This window comes from Onthophagus taurus, chromosome 7 (genome assembly GCF_036711975.1).
Source record: "Onthophagus taurus isolate NC chromosome 7, IU_Otau_3.0, whole genome shotgun sequence".
NCBI classification, from domain to species: domain Eukaryota; kingdom Metazoa; phylum Arthropoda; class Insecta; order Coleoptera; family Scarabaeidae; genus Onthophagus; species Onthophagus taurus.
Window position 1 is genome coordinate 15,626,842 of NC_091972.1, and position 16,266 is coordinate 15,643,107.

At 31.4% G+C, this 16,266-nt stretch overlaps 1 protein-coding gene across 2 annotated transcripts in view; it reads right to left on the reverse strand.

Moving 5' to 3' along the window:
- The window catches only part of LOC111418974 (transcription factor AP-2), a 175,223-nt gene that overhangs the window by 107,942 nt on the left and 51,015 nt on the right, over window positions 1–16,266 (reverse strand). The window contains exon 1 of one of the 2 annotated variants that reach the window (XM_023051710.2): window positions 6,902–7,306. The exons of the other annotated variant lie outside the window; for it this stretch is intronic. The gene's annotated coding sequence lies outside the window, so the exon portion shown is untranslated. Of the gene's footprint in view, window positions 1–6,901; window positions 7,307–16,266 lie in introns of those variants that run through there. 2 annotated transcript variants of the gene reach the window in all.

Here is a 16,266-nt window from a genome sequence, read left to right on the forward strand (position 1 = left end):
ACTGCTTAAAATACTATTATAAGAAGAGGGACTCACGTCACAGAGATTACAGATTTCAGATTTCCAGAAGAAGTTTTAAATTATATTGCCTAGATGTCATATTTTAAGAAGTCTGAAATTATATTACTCAGATTTCAGACTGCAAGAAAAAGAAATTAGAATTACACTGGTGAGATTCCAGACTTCGAATAAAATGTAAGGACCAATCTCGAAGTTGCAAGAAGAAGTATAGTTGTTGTGTGATTTTTGGTGTTAATATTATACAATTAAATTTTGCAGTCTTCTTTTATGACACATTATGCCTTTAAAATTTGGATTTAAACTCATTAATTTTTAATATCAAAACTTATAACACTTGAACAAAACTTGTTAATTAATCCAAAATTAATCCCCAATGTTGCTTGCATTTTGCTTTCTATTCGCTAAGTTTCGTTCAGTCTTAATAACTACTTTTAGACACTTTTCCATTCTTCTAGAAATACATTTCCAGTTAAACCATCCATCTGAATTGACCTGGTACCACCTCATAGCACCAACAAACTCCGCTATAAGCGCAGAGACAAAGTACAAAGTTTGGAATATGTCTATTTCTCGAAATGCGGGTTTTCCAGACGTAACATTTGCAATGTTGCATCATTATTAACGGTAAATAGTGACTGTTATAATGGCATAATAACTTAATTGCACGACACTAATCTGAGTATCTCAAAAAAGGAGTAAATTAGGCGTTTACAGACTTTTGTTCCACTGTGGTATACTGATAGACAGAGAAATATTTTAGCAACAACGTTTAATTATTTTCAATCCATTTTGCATTTTTGTTCGTCGAATTCAATAATATACATTTTTCTTCGAATATTCATATATTTACAAAGATAGATCGTCTGATAAGCATTTCACAGCTTGCTCGTCTTAGGTCCACTTTTACCACCTCTTGATAAATTTATCCGATAAATAGTACCTGCTTTTAGCCAATGAGAGCGCTTAACACCGCTGTAACCATGACAACTATCTCCGAGATAGTTTATCAGGAGGATGGTAAAAGTGGGCCTTAACCAAATAGAATTTCATTTTTATTCTTTCTGATATAATTCGAATATTATAATTAGAGTTTTGGATGAGTTTGTATTCTAAAAGGTTTTCATCCGTTATTTATACCTTCATTATTTAGTAGTTTATTACTTCTTCTTAATAGCAGTTCGAGCATGGTTAAGATTCAAGATTATATGGTTAGAAGAAAACCTACGTGAAGTTAGCCTCCAATTAGATAGAATTTTGATTATAACAAAAAAACCTCTTAACCGATTTCGATGAATAATACCTCATTCGAAAACTTAATCCTTGACCAATACCACAGTAGAAATATCCGATTTGACATCTCTTTCAAATTCCTCTACAACTCCAAAATATTGCGAAGGTACATAAAAATAACGCAAAAATGACCTTTTTTATGTGATCATAAATCGTAAAAAATACACTCGATTATCAAGATCTATACATCATTCGATTCGCCATAGTTTCTTCTACCGAAATTATATACTGGGCATGTGGGTCAATTCTTTCGCGTTAACCTTGCAGAGCCCGCAGAATGGCACCGTGTTTGGCCCCAATAAGATCGAATTTGATTAAATCGACTATAACTATAAAACGGTTTGACGGATTTTAATGTTTTATATCTCAATGGAAAGCTTGGCTATGGCTGAATGTGGATGTCGAAATGTCCGATTACAAATGTGTATCATTACACGTTACAAATGCCCATTTAAAAACATTATATAAGGTGTCTTTTTATCTCATTCTTTAGAGTACATTAAAATACTGATTTGTGATTAAAAGTTATTAGGGTGTCTTTCACTTTTGTGTCTGCTACATTATCCTTTATGGGATATTCGGAAAACATTTATCTTTTGTCACTACTAAATGTTCAATTCAGAAAAAAAATCTCTATGAAATGAAATGAAAAATTATCTTGTATAAAAATAAAGCTTTATTTAACATCGATGAAACAACGGAATTATTATTTTGGTGTGGGATTGTGTATACAATAAAAAATAGAAAGTTTGAAAAAAATAGAGTAATTAGAAGAGAGAACGTCAACAAATTACACTAAAAGGTAGAAATGGTAAAACAGCGGATGAAAAAAAAAGATTAACATTGATACATTTTCTGTTTTAATTAACATTTTGAATCAATATATTTTTCATTTCTTTGTTGTCAACTGAGTCCTTTAAACAGCACTGAATTAGGGAATTTATAGATCGCGGATTTTTTCATATTCGCATTTATTGTGAATCACACCTTACAATTAAAACACTATACATGTACAATCCTATCTAATTGGGGCCTAGAAATATTAGGGTTAACTTCGCATAGGTCATCAGAAATATCTTGGTCTCTTCAGTATTAACAAAATTTATATTTTATTTATAGAAATTTTGAAACATTTTCAATATGGTTCGTTTTAGAAAGATTAAATTTGGCAAAAAGTGCAATATTATCATAAGAAATAGTTTAAGATCACAGAATTAGTGCTACACAGAATGTTCATAAAGGTTAATTTCTTAAAACTTTTTTATTATATATCATGTTAAAATTGTTTTCATTCTTAAGAATTTTTGATTAGACGTATCGTTTTCGAGTTATTCATAAAAAGATACAACCTCGATTTAGATGTGTATTTTTTAATCTTAGTTAAATTGTTACCCAACAAGCGTTAGTAAGTGTTTAAAATAGTTAATAATTACAGTTTTAGTGAGCAAACTGCTAACGCAGCGGTGAGACGATATTGTGAAAAATTTTCCAATTGGAGATAACCTGATAGAAAAAATTTTTAAATATCGAACGACGTTTTACAGAGACAGGAAATTTAAGCCACTTGTCAACAGTGCACGAACTAAAAATTGCTGATCATCCGTTGCGAGTACAATTTTGCCATACTATGATAGATAAATGTACCTACTATTGATACTACGTTTTTAGTGAAAATACTTTTTACAGATGAGATACCTTTTTAAAATACTGACCCATTAATTTGAGAAATGTTCAGAATTGAGCAGAACAAAAACCAGATTTTACGCATTTGTCAATCTCATGGAAATTCTGCGTCTAAACGTTTAGGCTAGATGGTATTAGTTATTTGGAACACGGAAAATCTGCGAGAGTTATTAGACGATGTGAACTATTAAGTCACTAGGAACTATCAAGTTCATACTTCAAACATGATGGAGCGCCATTTCATTGTATTAATACTATTAAATAGTGGTTACATCAAAACTTTGGATTGGACGAGGAATAAGCCCATGTCACTTATTTTTATTTATGGGGGCGTGTTAAAGATTTGGTATACAATTGGGATATCGACACTGTAGAACAATGACCGCAACAAATTATGGAATCGTTTACAAAAATACGCCAAGAAAACGCATTGTCTCGCTTACGAGTTACTTTAAGATGTCGCATTAAAGCATTGGTATTGGTATTCATGTTTGAAGAGTTGTTTTTGTAATCTGCTATTTTTGTTGTTAATAAATTCACTTTGTTCGAATTAACTAAGATTGACAGGTTGCTTTAATCTTATTGTGAACAATTCAAAAATAATAAACTTAAAATGAAATAGACTTTTAGAATTAGTTGTAAAATTTAAGCGTTCAAAATAAACGCTTCTAAATAAAAAAGTTTTAGGGAAATAATCTTTGTAAACACCTTGTTGCCAAAATTAATGTTTCTAAGACAAACCATATTGAACATATTTAAAAATTTATTATCTTCGACGGCCCATATCTTACCCATTTATGAGTTTAGGCCAAAAATTTTTGCACGAGTCGTCATTATTTTTACTCTAGTATTAGTGATTAAAATTACAATTAAACACCCCGTATATAACATATACAGTGTGCGGCAAAATCATGGAATAAATTCAATAAAATACTTATACACTTTTTGCAAAAACGGCAAAATAAGTCTATTTTGGTTTTTCAAAACATACATTTTCAGCCCATATTCACTTCCCGATAGTAATTTGTTTTTAAGTTATGACGTCATCAACAATTTTTTTTTATTCCGGAACTTAAAATGGCATCGGGAAGTGAATACGGGTTCAAAATGTGTATTTTGAAAAACTAATATAGAGTTGTTTTGCTGTTTTTGCAAAATAATGTTTATAAGCGTTTATATTATAATGCTGTATAGTACTATTATTTTTTATTGTACAAAAATAGAGGTTGCGGTGCAGTTAGAAGACACTTTTCCTTCAACAAAAAACTTTTTATCAGGTGTATGTGATAGAACAGTATAACGGAGAGTCTACGCCATTGCTAATTTTGTCATTTTCGTGTAAAGTGATCAATTATTATCTATCTATAAGCAATAGTTTTTAAGAAAAACACGTTTGTAGAAAATTTGTTAATCCAATCAAAAGTTGTTGCTTTAATCAAAGTTTTGTAAGAGACCAATTGATAGATAATTGATCACTTTACACGAAAATACTGCCCGTTTGACAAAATTAGCAGCGGCGATGAAATTATTTTTAAAAAAGGGTTTTTTATTGCAGATAATGTTTAATTTTAAAGAAACATTCACAGCCTTATATCTCATTAAGGTGGCATTTGCAAGCCCATGTATATTAAGACTGTTCATCTTAATTTTTGATGTATTACCTGCCCTAGAAGTCTGTCAGCAGTTTTTTGAATCAGCCTGTATAAATGTAACCGATTCTAATAGTTGGATCTAATTATGATGTAAACGATAAACTAATTACAAGGATTCTTTTCTCGTAACACGACTACTAAACATTAACATATTTAATATATATATAATTGCTCAATTATTATATATATACAGGGTAATTCAAATTCGACCCCCACCATTGGGATCTCAGAAACCATAAGAGATACAGAAATGGTTAAATGGGGGCAAAGTTGCGTATCTTAGAGCTCATCATTTTTCAACTAAGTTTTTGGATGTAGCCGTTTTAAGAATGTTTTTTCAGATTCACGAAAAAACGAAAAATAAAGAAGTTATAGGCAAAAAACGAAAAAGTAATTTTGGTGTTTTTCGGCCATATTTTAAAAACTCAAACGGTTGGATCAAAAAACTTAGTTGAAAAATGATGAGCTCTAAGATACGCAATTTTGCCCCCATTTAACCATTTCTGTATCTTATATATATATATAATCGCTCAATTATTATATATAGAGTATAACAGAATACTGGAATATAGCTAATAAACATGCCATGTGTTATTTATTAATATTGTGAAAAATTAATTATATACAGGGTGAGTTATTAGTAACCCGGCGGACGATAGTTGCTAACCCGTTTGAGAAAGAAATGTTTTATACAAAAGTTGTTTGACTCACCATTTTCCATTACGTAAAATTATTTTTACTTATACAGGTTGTTCCATTTAGGCGTAACAGAGAGTATGTAGATTTTGTTAAATGGAACACCTATATATTTTATCATATTATGAATAGCATTAAATTTGTTTATACAACCGTATATGTTACTAACTCATAGCATTCATAATTCCTGAGATATTCAATTGTTTTTCCAAAGTGTGTCCATTGCAGGATGTTTTTAAAAACGATGTAAAAAAGACAATTTTTCCAATTTTGCCTTGAAACTATGTCAGATAATAGTCAAAACCAGTAGATAAAAGATAGTATCCAAAGATATTAGATACGCTATACAGCGTATTCATAAAGCTTAGTTACTTTTGATATTTTTCAAATGGCTTTATCATAAGTTTTTTAAATGGAACACCCTGTATATTGTATGCTGGTTGAATTGCCCATCAAGTTACCTTTAATTAATGATAAGTGTGTCATATATCTAAGTTTAGTAGTTTTCCTGATATTTAGAATTTAACATTTTATTGTACTTAATATTATATTCTGTCTATTTTTATCAGTTTTTTTTTGTTCTTCCTTTTATTATTTGATTAATATTTTATAATTTAAAATAATTTTGTTGCCATATACCAGATTTTAATGCGACTTGCTACTTTATGAGATTTAAAGAGATATAAGTAATAAAATATGCCGACTTTAGAGAAAATACATGTTAAGAGATACCACAAAATTTTTTATACAGCCCATTAATGCTTGTAGAAGAGAAAATGGGCGGCATTTTAAACAATTTTTAAATATTAGTTAAATTAATACCTACTTGTTGAGCAACGTTTAGCAATTGTTTATAGTTTGTTGCTGCATTTTGTTCAAATAATTTAGTAATTAAAAAAGGGATTTATTGTTCTGCCATTTAATTGTATTTTTTGTATTTTTATCACGTTTTGATTATTTATTTATTAAAGTTTTTTTTAATTGAATTTTAATATAATAATATATTACTGATTTACAAATGACAGACAAACGAAACAGAAAAAACAAAAAAAAAGTGTCAAAAAAGGACAGAATATATTACATTCTAATATATTACATGACATACTTATCGTTAATTAAAGGGAATTTAAATTTAAAAACCATTTAAAAAACTGAAGAAAAAGCCATTTGAGGTAGTTTCAAGGCAAAATAGGAAAAAATTTCGTTTTTACATTGTTTTCAAAAAGATCCTGTAACAGGCATATTTTGGAAGAACAATTGAATATATCAGGAACAATGAACGCTGTGAAATAGTAACATATAGGGTTGTATAAATAAATTTAGTTGTATTCATAATATGATAAAATATACAGGGTGTTCCATTTAAATAAATTTACGTACTCTCCGTTACACTTAAATGGAACAGCCTATATAAGTGAAAACAATTTTACGTAATAGACAGTGATGAGTCAAACAACTTTTTTTCGTTTTTCAAATAGTTTAGTAATTATCGTTAGCCGAGATACTAATAACTCACCTTTATATGTTGTACAATAACAAATAATTAAAAAAGTACTTACAAATTCATCCCCAATTCATCATAAATAAAAATCACGTTATGAACTCTTCGTCACAAATAAAAGTAACAGACCAAAGAAAAAAAACAAACCTAAAATATCGACGTTGCTATATCTTTTAATGATATATTATAAATTTATATATATATTTTTTTAATTAATTTGTTTTTATGACACGCACACGCGTAGCTTCACCTTTCACTTAATCGGGCACGCATGCGTCGCGACGCGTCGAAATGATTGCCGACGGCGTATTCGTTACCCACGGATACCGGCTTCGTGCTATAACTAGTACTAGGAGTAAATAGTGACGTTCCCGGTCGTTATCGTAGAGCAGCGACGCGACTTTACGGCAACCCGTGTACGTCCGTTTGAAGAGGACGCGATCTGGATCTATTCAGTCGGCTACCGACGGCTATGGCCAGCGATCGAGTGTGCCGGGGGTAAGACTGGCGGCCATTGGACCGTACAGCGACCGACGCGACCACGCTATTGGCTCGCGAACGACGCGCCCGACGACGCCGTGTTCGCCCGGGCCACATGATTTTACTCTTGCCGACGAACGACGCTAAGATGCCACTAAGATGCGGAGGAACGCGTGGCTTCTCAAGGAGGTATTTGATACGTTGCTGGTGTTTATAAGAAAAAATCATAAAGAATCATGTTCTGGCGTAGTTCCTGAAGATGATTTGCAAGAATCGAAACCGGTAGAACTTAAAACACAATACATCCATCGAGACAAGTGCAAAAATTGAGTTTTATTAAATCTACAAGATGGAAAAAGATAACGATTATAATAACTTACTATATTAACTATATTAAATAGAAATATATAACTACAAAAACTTTGGGTAGTATACAGTCTGTCCGTAAAGTAACGGATATAGGTGATAAAATCATTACACAGGAAAAAATCGTGTCGTGTAAAAATTTTAGAGTAGTTGGTAAAAAGAATTAGAGTAAAAATTGTAATACTACATGGTAAAAACAACTCTAATGTACACTATATTTAATATTAATATAGAGTTCATATATTATTCACTTAATAGAGTAGTTTTTACAGTGCTCTAAATGAGAGTTCTTTTTTACTTATGTTAGTGAAGTTATGTAATATATAAAACATTAAATTTTACACTAGACGTGCTTCGTAGGCACCGCACCATTTTGCTCGGGATTACTCGTCGGTACCACGTGATCAATATGTGGTGTGATACTGCTAAAATTTAACGGTCATCTACTAAACGAGTCGGAACTCGATAGCGTCTCGAGACCTGATTTACGCGATATAGAAAGAAAGAACGATTATTTTTATTTTAATTATGTTTGCCAAAATAAAACATTCATGATGTCAAATTAGTGGAACTTCCGGAAGATTTTACATACAAGTTCCTTGTGAAGATTGGTAAGTATGTGCAACTTGGTGCAACTATACATAAAGGAAACTTATAGAAGACTCATTAGATGCAGTTTTGATGATGACTCGGTGGAAACTTTAAAATTAATTAAGGGCCGGTTGTACAATATAGCGATAAACTTCCCGACAGCGTTATCTGGCAGATAAGTTAGTTTGTACTGTATTACAATGTACGGATATTTTTGTCGGTGAGATTATCGGCAGGATAACTTATCGGGTACTCAGCGGTGCCGATGAGACACTTATCCGGCAGATATTTATGGTTACCAAGGTTTTTATATAAAAACTTTGTATGATTACTGCATAGGTTAACCTCTAACATTAAACGTTAACCTTATATGTACGATGTGTCAGTGAAAATTTTTTTAAACAATTTATATTGTCAAAATCATAATTCAAACTTCAAAGAAAGACGTTGGCGTTACCATTCTACGACATAAATCACTAGATATGGGGAAAAACTACTACCAACCGACTCTTATTTCGCCGATAGCAATCCTACCGACAAAAACAGTTTGTACAACAGCGAATATCTTTATCCTCCTGATAAGTTTATCGGGCGGATAGATATCAGGTAGATTTATCGGTATATTGTACAACCGGCCCTAAGTATTATATATATTATGTATGTATATAAACAGAATTTAATTTTTTTAAATTTAAGTTTTAACAATATATTACAAGTAAAAATAAAAACAAATATTTTATAATTTTGATTTTTATTACAAACGTAAAACGTCCCTAAAAATACTCCACTTCCTATTAAATATTAACACTAATAAGTGGAAGATACACACTATTTAGTGATATTTTGTCAATTAATAGGGAAAAATTAGAGCGAATTTTTAATAATTTACACTGATTAGATTAGAAATGTATCTAATTAGAGTCACGACAACATCTAGTTAGATTACATATAATACACTGTTATAGAGTAACGATTTTACACTATTTAATAAACACCATCTTCTCACTATTTAGTGTAAATTTTTAATCTATTCACCTACACTATATAGTGCAAAAAAATAACTCTAAATAAATTGGACCGATCTGAACCATGTTTTAGAGTTGATTTTTACTCTATATTTTTTCCTGTGTACAAACGGTTTATGGAAAAATCGCTGAAACGGGTCTAAAGATTTAAAATTTTTGCAATATTTCTGGTTAGATTTTAAATTTTTTCCGCCACTTTTAAACGAGTTATGACGTTATCGATATTTTTTTCAAATGGCAATACCCCATTTTTATTGCGGAGTATGAAAGAGAACATTCTTCTGAATCCAGTACAGTCAATATTAATATTGGTTACATAAGAAAATTTTCGAAAAAAGTTACTTTAAAGTTTAACTATTCAAATTTGCTTAACATGATATAAATAGCAGTAGCCATGAACTAACTATGGTCAAAACGTAATTTAGTATAGTTTGTTGAAGTGTGGTGGCGCGCCATCTTGTTGGAATAACTGCCGTTGGAATTGGGTTGGGTCAACGTTATCGGAAAATCTAGCTGTTATGAAAGGAATGATATCATTTTGAAAAAATCTAAACATCTCTCTCCAGTTAAGGTTTCTTCAAAAAAGTAATGACCCAGGACAGTATCCCGTACTATTTCCTCCACACATTGATCTTTTGCGGATATTGAGTGTGATTTTCGTGCCCAATATGAATTTTGGGTAGCAAATTTTTTTCTATTTACTTGTCCGCTCAATGTAAATGTTCCCTCGTTGGTAACAATTATGTTTTTGACAAAGTCTTCGTTGTCATTGTAAAATTGTTGTTGCAAAAACTACGACTAAATGCTCTTGAATCAGGTTTACTAGATAGGAATGATATTTTGCGGGTTTTAAAATGTTGTAAACCGTTGATTTACTAATATCCAAATTAGACACAATACCCCTTACATAAGGGTTTTCTTGCCCTTTCTTAAATTTTTGTGACTCACTATGTTTATAAACTAACGTAGAAATATCTGTTTGCCAAATAAGATACAAAGAAAAGTTAATGTTTATTTAGAAAAACCATACAAAGCTAACTTCTCTAAAAGTACATCATGATTCACTTTATCGAACGCTTTAGCAAACTCAGTGTATATAACGTCAACCTGACCTTTTCCATCCAATTCAGAACTAACATATTCATTTAAGATAATTAAGTTTGTTTCTACAGATCTATTAGGGATAAATCCATGCTGGTTAACATGCAATGTCTCTTTGACGTGATTGAATATTCTATTATATAGGTGCCCATTATGTGTGGAATATAGTATATAGGTATCTTGGTACGTATCAGCTTTATAAATTTATTTTGCCATAATAAGACAGCATTCAATTGTTTTTATTTCAGAAAACAAATGAGCAACGAATAACACTTGAAGTTTTTTAAATGGCAATGTACCCTTTCGTTAGGCTCATTTGACAGAGATTTTTTTTCTCTTTACGATAACGTAGAATTTTAGTACCCTTATATTAAAAAATGTTTGAAAAAAATGTAAATATTGTTTATTAATAAAAATTAATCAATGACATTAATCTAGCTATCCGAGATCGTCAAATACGAGAAAAGTAATCTCTATCAAATGAGCCAAACGAAAAAATTCAAGTGTTAGTCGTTACTCATTTATTTTCTGAATTAAAAACAATTGAATTAATTATTCATTAATTAAAATAGTCCCTAAAAAGAGCTTTTCAATAATGTATAACATGCCTAATATACTTCAAAAATCAAATCACTCAAAATCATCTTTTATTTGCAAAAAATAGCTTTACTCATTACTTCTACACAGAAAAAAATATAGAGTAAAAATCAACTCTAAAACATGGTTCAGATCGGTCCAACTTATTTAGAGTTATTTTTTTGCACTATATAGTGTAGGTGAATAGATTAAAAATGTACACTAAATAGTGAGAAGATGGTGTTTATTAAATAGTGTAAAATCGTTACTCTATAACAGTGTATTATATGTAATCTACCTAGATGTTGTTGTGACTCTAATTAGATACATTTCTAATCTAATCAGTGTAAATTATTAAAAATTTGCTCTAATTTTACTCTATTAATTGACAAAATATCACTAAATAGTGTGTATCTTCCACTTATTAGTGTTAATTTTTAATAGGAAGTGGAGTATTTTTAGGGAAGTTTTACGTTTGTAATAAAAATCAAAATTATAAAATATTTGTTTTTATTTTTACTTGTAATATATTGTTATAACTTAAATTTAAAAACATTAAATTCTTTTTATATACATATATAACCATACTTAATTCATTTTAAAGTTTCCACCGAGTCATCATGAAAATTGCATATAATGAGTCTTCTATAAGTTTCGTGTATGTATAGTTACACCAAGTTGCACATACTTACCAATCTTCACAAGGAACTCGTATGTAAAATCTTCCGGTAGTTCCACTAATTTCACGTCATGAATGTTTTATTTTGGCAAACATAATTACAATAAAAATAATCGTTCTTTCTTTCTATACCGCGTAAATCAGGTCTCGAGACGCTATCGAGTTCCGACTGGTTTAGTAGATGGCCGTTAAATTTTAGCTGTATCACACCACATGTTGATCACGTGGTACCGACGAGTAATCCCGAGCAAAATAGTGCGGTGCCTACGAAGTACCCGAAGGAAACATAACTTCACTAACATAAGTAAAAAAGCACTTTCCTTTAGAGAACTGTAAAAACTACTCTATTAAGTGAATAATATATGAACTCTATATTAATATTAAATATAGTGTACATTAGAGTTGTTTTTACCATGTGATATTACAATTTTTACTGTAATTCTTTTTACCAACTACTCTAAAATTTTTACACGACACGATTTTTTCCTGTGTACTGTATTAGCACAAAGTTATACCGATTTTATGGCAGACACTATCCCGTCTTTGCCAGCAAACAATGAATGAGCAGATTTTAAAAACATGTCTTATCATATCCATCTTTGTAAGGTTTCTACTTCTGTACAATTATTTGTGACACACGATATGATGCCTCAGTGGCAGCTTTATGTTTGTCAACAATTAAAAAAAATTCAATTATTTTCAACTTTTTTATTTCCAATTTACATTTAAAAATTTATGTTGTCCGACAGTACTTTTGGAGATATTAAGCTGGTTCCATACTTAATGAACACCTAGTATATTATGAAATTAAGAAAAAACATAATTTATAGATTTCTAAAATTTTGAATATAATCTACCAAAATTGTGCTTACAAATAGCTCGTAACTCGCAATCGGTGGGTCTGTTTTAGATGAATATGACTCCCATTTATGCATCCTATAATAAAATACTCATCAAAAGATAACATTTTACAAAAAGTTTTTTTTCGAATTTTTAGTGGCTACGTTAACCGAAAGTTATACGAAAAAAGATAATTTTTTACATTGCTTTCGGCTAACAAAGAAAACTTCGTTAATCGATTTCTCCATTTTACAATGAACTATTGAAATGTTCGTGTACTTTGTTTTAGATTTGTTCGTAAAATTGAAATTGTGATTTTTATGATCGCCTTTTTAATTTCAACGACCATTTCCAACTACAAATAAACCCTTACAATAATTTGTTATTTGAAGGGATTAATTTTTTATTTTAATTCAGTTTAAAGAGTTAATACGTTTCAAAAACTTTGGGTATAAATGAGTTGAATTTCTACTCCTTAAAACGTAAAGGAAATCTACTACTCCTTAAATAAACAGAGGAATAAACTCGTTCAAGAGTTATATTATCGAATTTATCAAGAACGTCCGTTTATCGGAGATAAATGAATAATTTATTATTTTTTATTATTTTATGTGAACATTTTGTTTTTAGCAGTTTTTTACTTCGTAGGATCTTTTCGTATATTCGAAATGATTCCTTATTATTATAGTTGAGATATATTAGTGCTCGTTTACGATTTAGTTATTGTAAGCAAGAAAAAACTTGGACACTCTTTGACTCTCTTCGATTTTAGAAACAAGATCAAATGTGAAAAGCTTTTTCGCTCGTGACAGCCTATGAACTTAAATAATGTCTTATCCATTTGATACCACTATCAAAAATTGTGGACAAGAATTATGTTAAATATACAAGATGCCAGAGATGTTTGCATACTGCTGTGGCATGGAAATTTTGGCGATTTTCGTTTTAGTGCTAGAAATTGGTGATATTTAGACTGGAACGGATTATAGGATATGATTGCTTAGTTTAGCACGAACCATTTTGATACGTGTCATGGTACTCTATCTATTATAGTTTTTGCATAGTTGAAAATGATGTAGTGTAAACCATCTGCAATAAATATTTTGCCAATTTTTGCTTTATTTCTAAAAAATATTGATAGCTACTTTAGATTTTCTTATGGATTATACTTGGTTGATTCTGTACGAACAATTTTTATATCTATGTGTCTTAGTACATTATCGATTATAGCCTTTGTGTAGTTGCAGATTACTTAATGTAAAGCATCCATCATGGACTTTTTGGCGATTTTCTCTTTATTCTTAGAAAATGGTGATAGCTAAGTTCGAACTGGTTATGGATTATGCTTGCATAGTTCAATACAAACAATTTTCTTCCTTGTTATTATACTCCATCGGTTATAGCTTGTGAGTGGTTAAGAATTATTTAATGTAAACCATTCATCATGGATTTTATCATGATATTCTCTTTACTCTTAGAAAGATGGTAACAGTTAGGTCCGAACTGGTTATGGATTACGCTTGCATGATTCAGTTCAAACAATTTTCTTCATTGTTCTTGTATTCTATCGGTTATAGCTTTTAAGTTGTTATGGTTTATTTAATGTAAATCATTCGTCATGGACTCTTTGGTCATATTCTCTTCACTCTTAGAAAAATGATAACAGTTAGGTCCGAACTGATTATGGATTATATTTGCATGATTCAATACTAACAATTTTCTTACTTGTCATATACTCTATCGGTTAGAGCTTTTGAGTAGTTGAGGATTATTTAATGTAAACTTTCCGTTTTAGATTTTTTGGTAATTTTTTCTATATACCTAGAAAATGATGACAACTAGGTTCGAACTGATTATGAATTATGCTTACATGATTCAATACAAACAATTTTCTTACTTGTGATTATACTCTATCGGTTAGAGCTTTTGAGTAGTTGAGGATTATTTAATGTAAACCTTCACTTTTTCGTGATATTCTCTTTATTCATAGAAAATGATACCAGCTCGAACTGGTACTGGAATAGTTTTTGAGTAGTTCTAAATTATTTAATGTTATTGTCGAGACATTGATGCTTCATGTATGTCATAGTCAATTAAAGAAAGGATATAGAGTTTATATTATCATCATAATTTTAATCTATTGCTAAATGTACACTAGTTAAGCATACACATTTAAATAAACAAGAAAATTAATAAATTGACAAAAAAAATGAAACAATTTATCTCACTCTCACACACTGTAAGACATATTAAAATTGAAAGTTGTCCCCTTATAATTAAGAAAGTTGTAGCAAAGAAGCAATATGTTGTGTGAAATAATAATTTTAAGGGTAATAGTAGGAAATACTAAATGTATTTTTAAAGGAAATATACTAATATATTCCTAGATTCCCAATTTGCATCTAAATGTGTAACTGTCCGGTCACTTTATTAAACCGCAACCGACCGTTATCATCTATTTCCATACACTTATAGCCTATAAAGACTTTTGAAAATTACGAACCCCACCTTTGCTTCTATTACCGTCATTAGATCACTATCCCTTTCCAATATCGGCGCCATTGAAAGCTTTCTTTTTGCTCGTTTCGCATTCTCTTTAAATTTACACGTTTGGCAAGGAAAAGTAATGGGAAGAAACTAATTACACAAAAAAAAGTAAACTAAGATATTTGTTACTGTTCGGTGTTTACGGATTTGCTTAAACGTATGTCTTAAAACGGTAGAATCATGTGGGAGGTATCTCAAGGAAATTGTTTTTGCGGTGGTAAGGGCCCGCAGGGTGCGCAGGTGAAACGAGTCCATCCCTCGGGGGTGAGTGCGAAATCGTGCTTGCCTCGTTTCGAAAATTATCACCTTAGCACGGCGATGCACGGTGCTCGTTGAATAATTAGCGACCGTGCGCTTATTCGCTTGCTGGTTGTGAGAAAAACTTTTAAGCTCTACGCTTGGAGCTTTCGTGAAAACTCGCCGCCAACATGCAACGAAACAATGCGACGCCAATTTTCAGGATAATTTGAGTCGGATACCGCTCGGTGAACCACACCGCGTTTTCATGTAAAATAGGGAAAGTCGAACGGGCCTAATTGGCTATTAAGTGAGAGGAGGTCGACGTTGTTTACTCCTTCATCGCGTTATTAGTTAAGTATTTTGTTTAAGTCAACTGTATTTTCAGCTGCAGAATGTTGGGTTAATTTTACTTAATTAATTGTCATGAATTCGTGAATATGATTACAAATTGTAGTGTTGGAAGGAATTGTTAGTAAAGCACGGGAGTATTTCTTGTAATTTGTTATACATTCATCCGGACCGTGTGTTCATCGGTTGGTCTGTCTTCGCATAAATTCATCATCAATCACTTTTGTGGACCGTCTCGGGGGCATCGAGAAGGGCGAGCATACAATATATTCGTCGGGTCGGGCAACTTTGTCGGCTTGCCGGGCCTGGTAAGAAAGAAGAACGAACGGCAGTTCGACATTGTTCCAAGTTTGGTAGTGCAACAATGAGTAGTCCGCCATATTGACTACTCAAGAAGCCATGTTGTGACCCGCGGCGGACCAAGTCCAAGACGCCTACGACAACTGCACTTGATCACAGGACCCCGAAGCCGCGCATTCCGGTAAGTCCACGTGCTCCCCCCTTTCTCGGGCTCCTTTCCTCTCTTCTGCTCCTTCTTCTGCTTCGACGGCCGCGTCTCGATCCCCGGTTCACTCTTGTATCCGACCCGCCTCCTCTCTCCCTCTCTTTCTCCTTTTTAGTCGCCTCGAG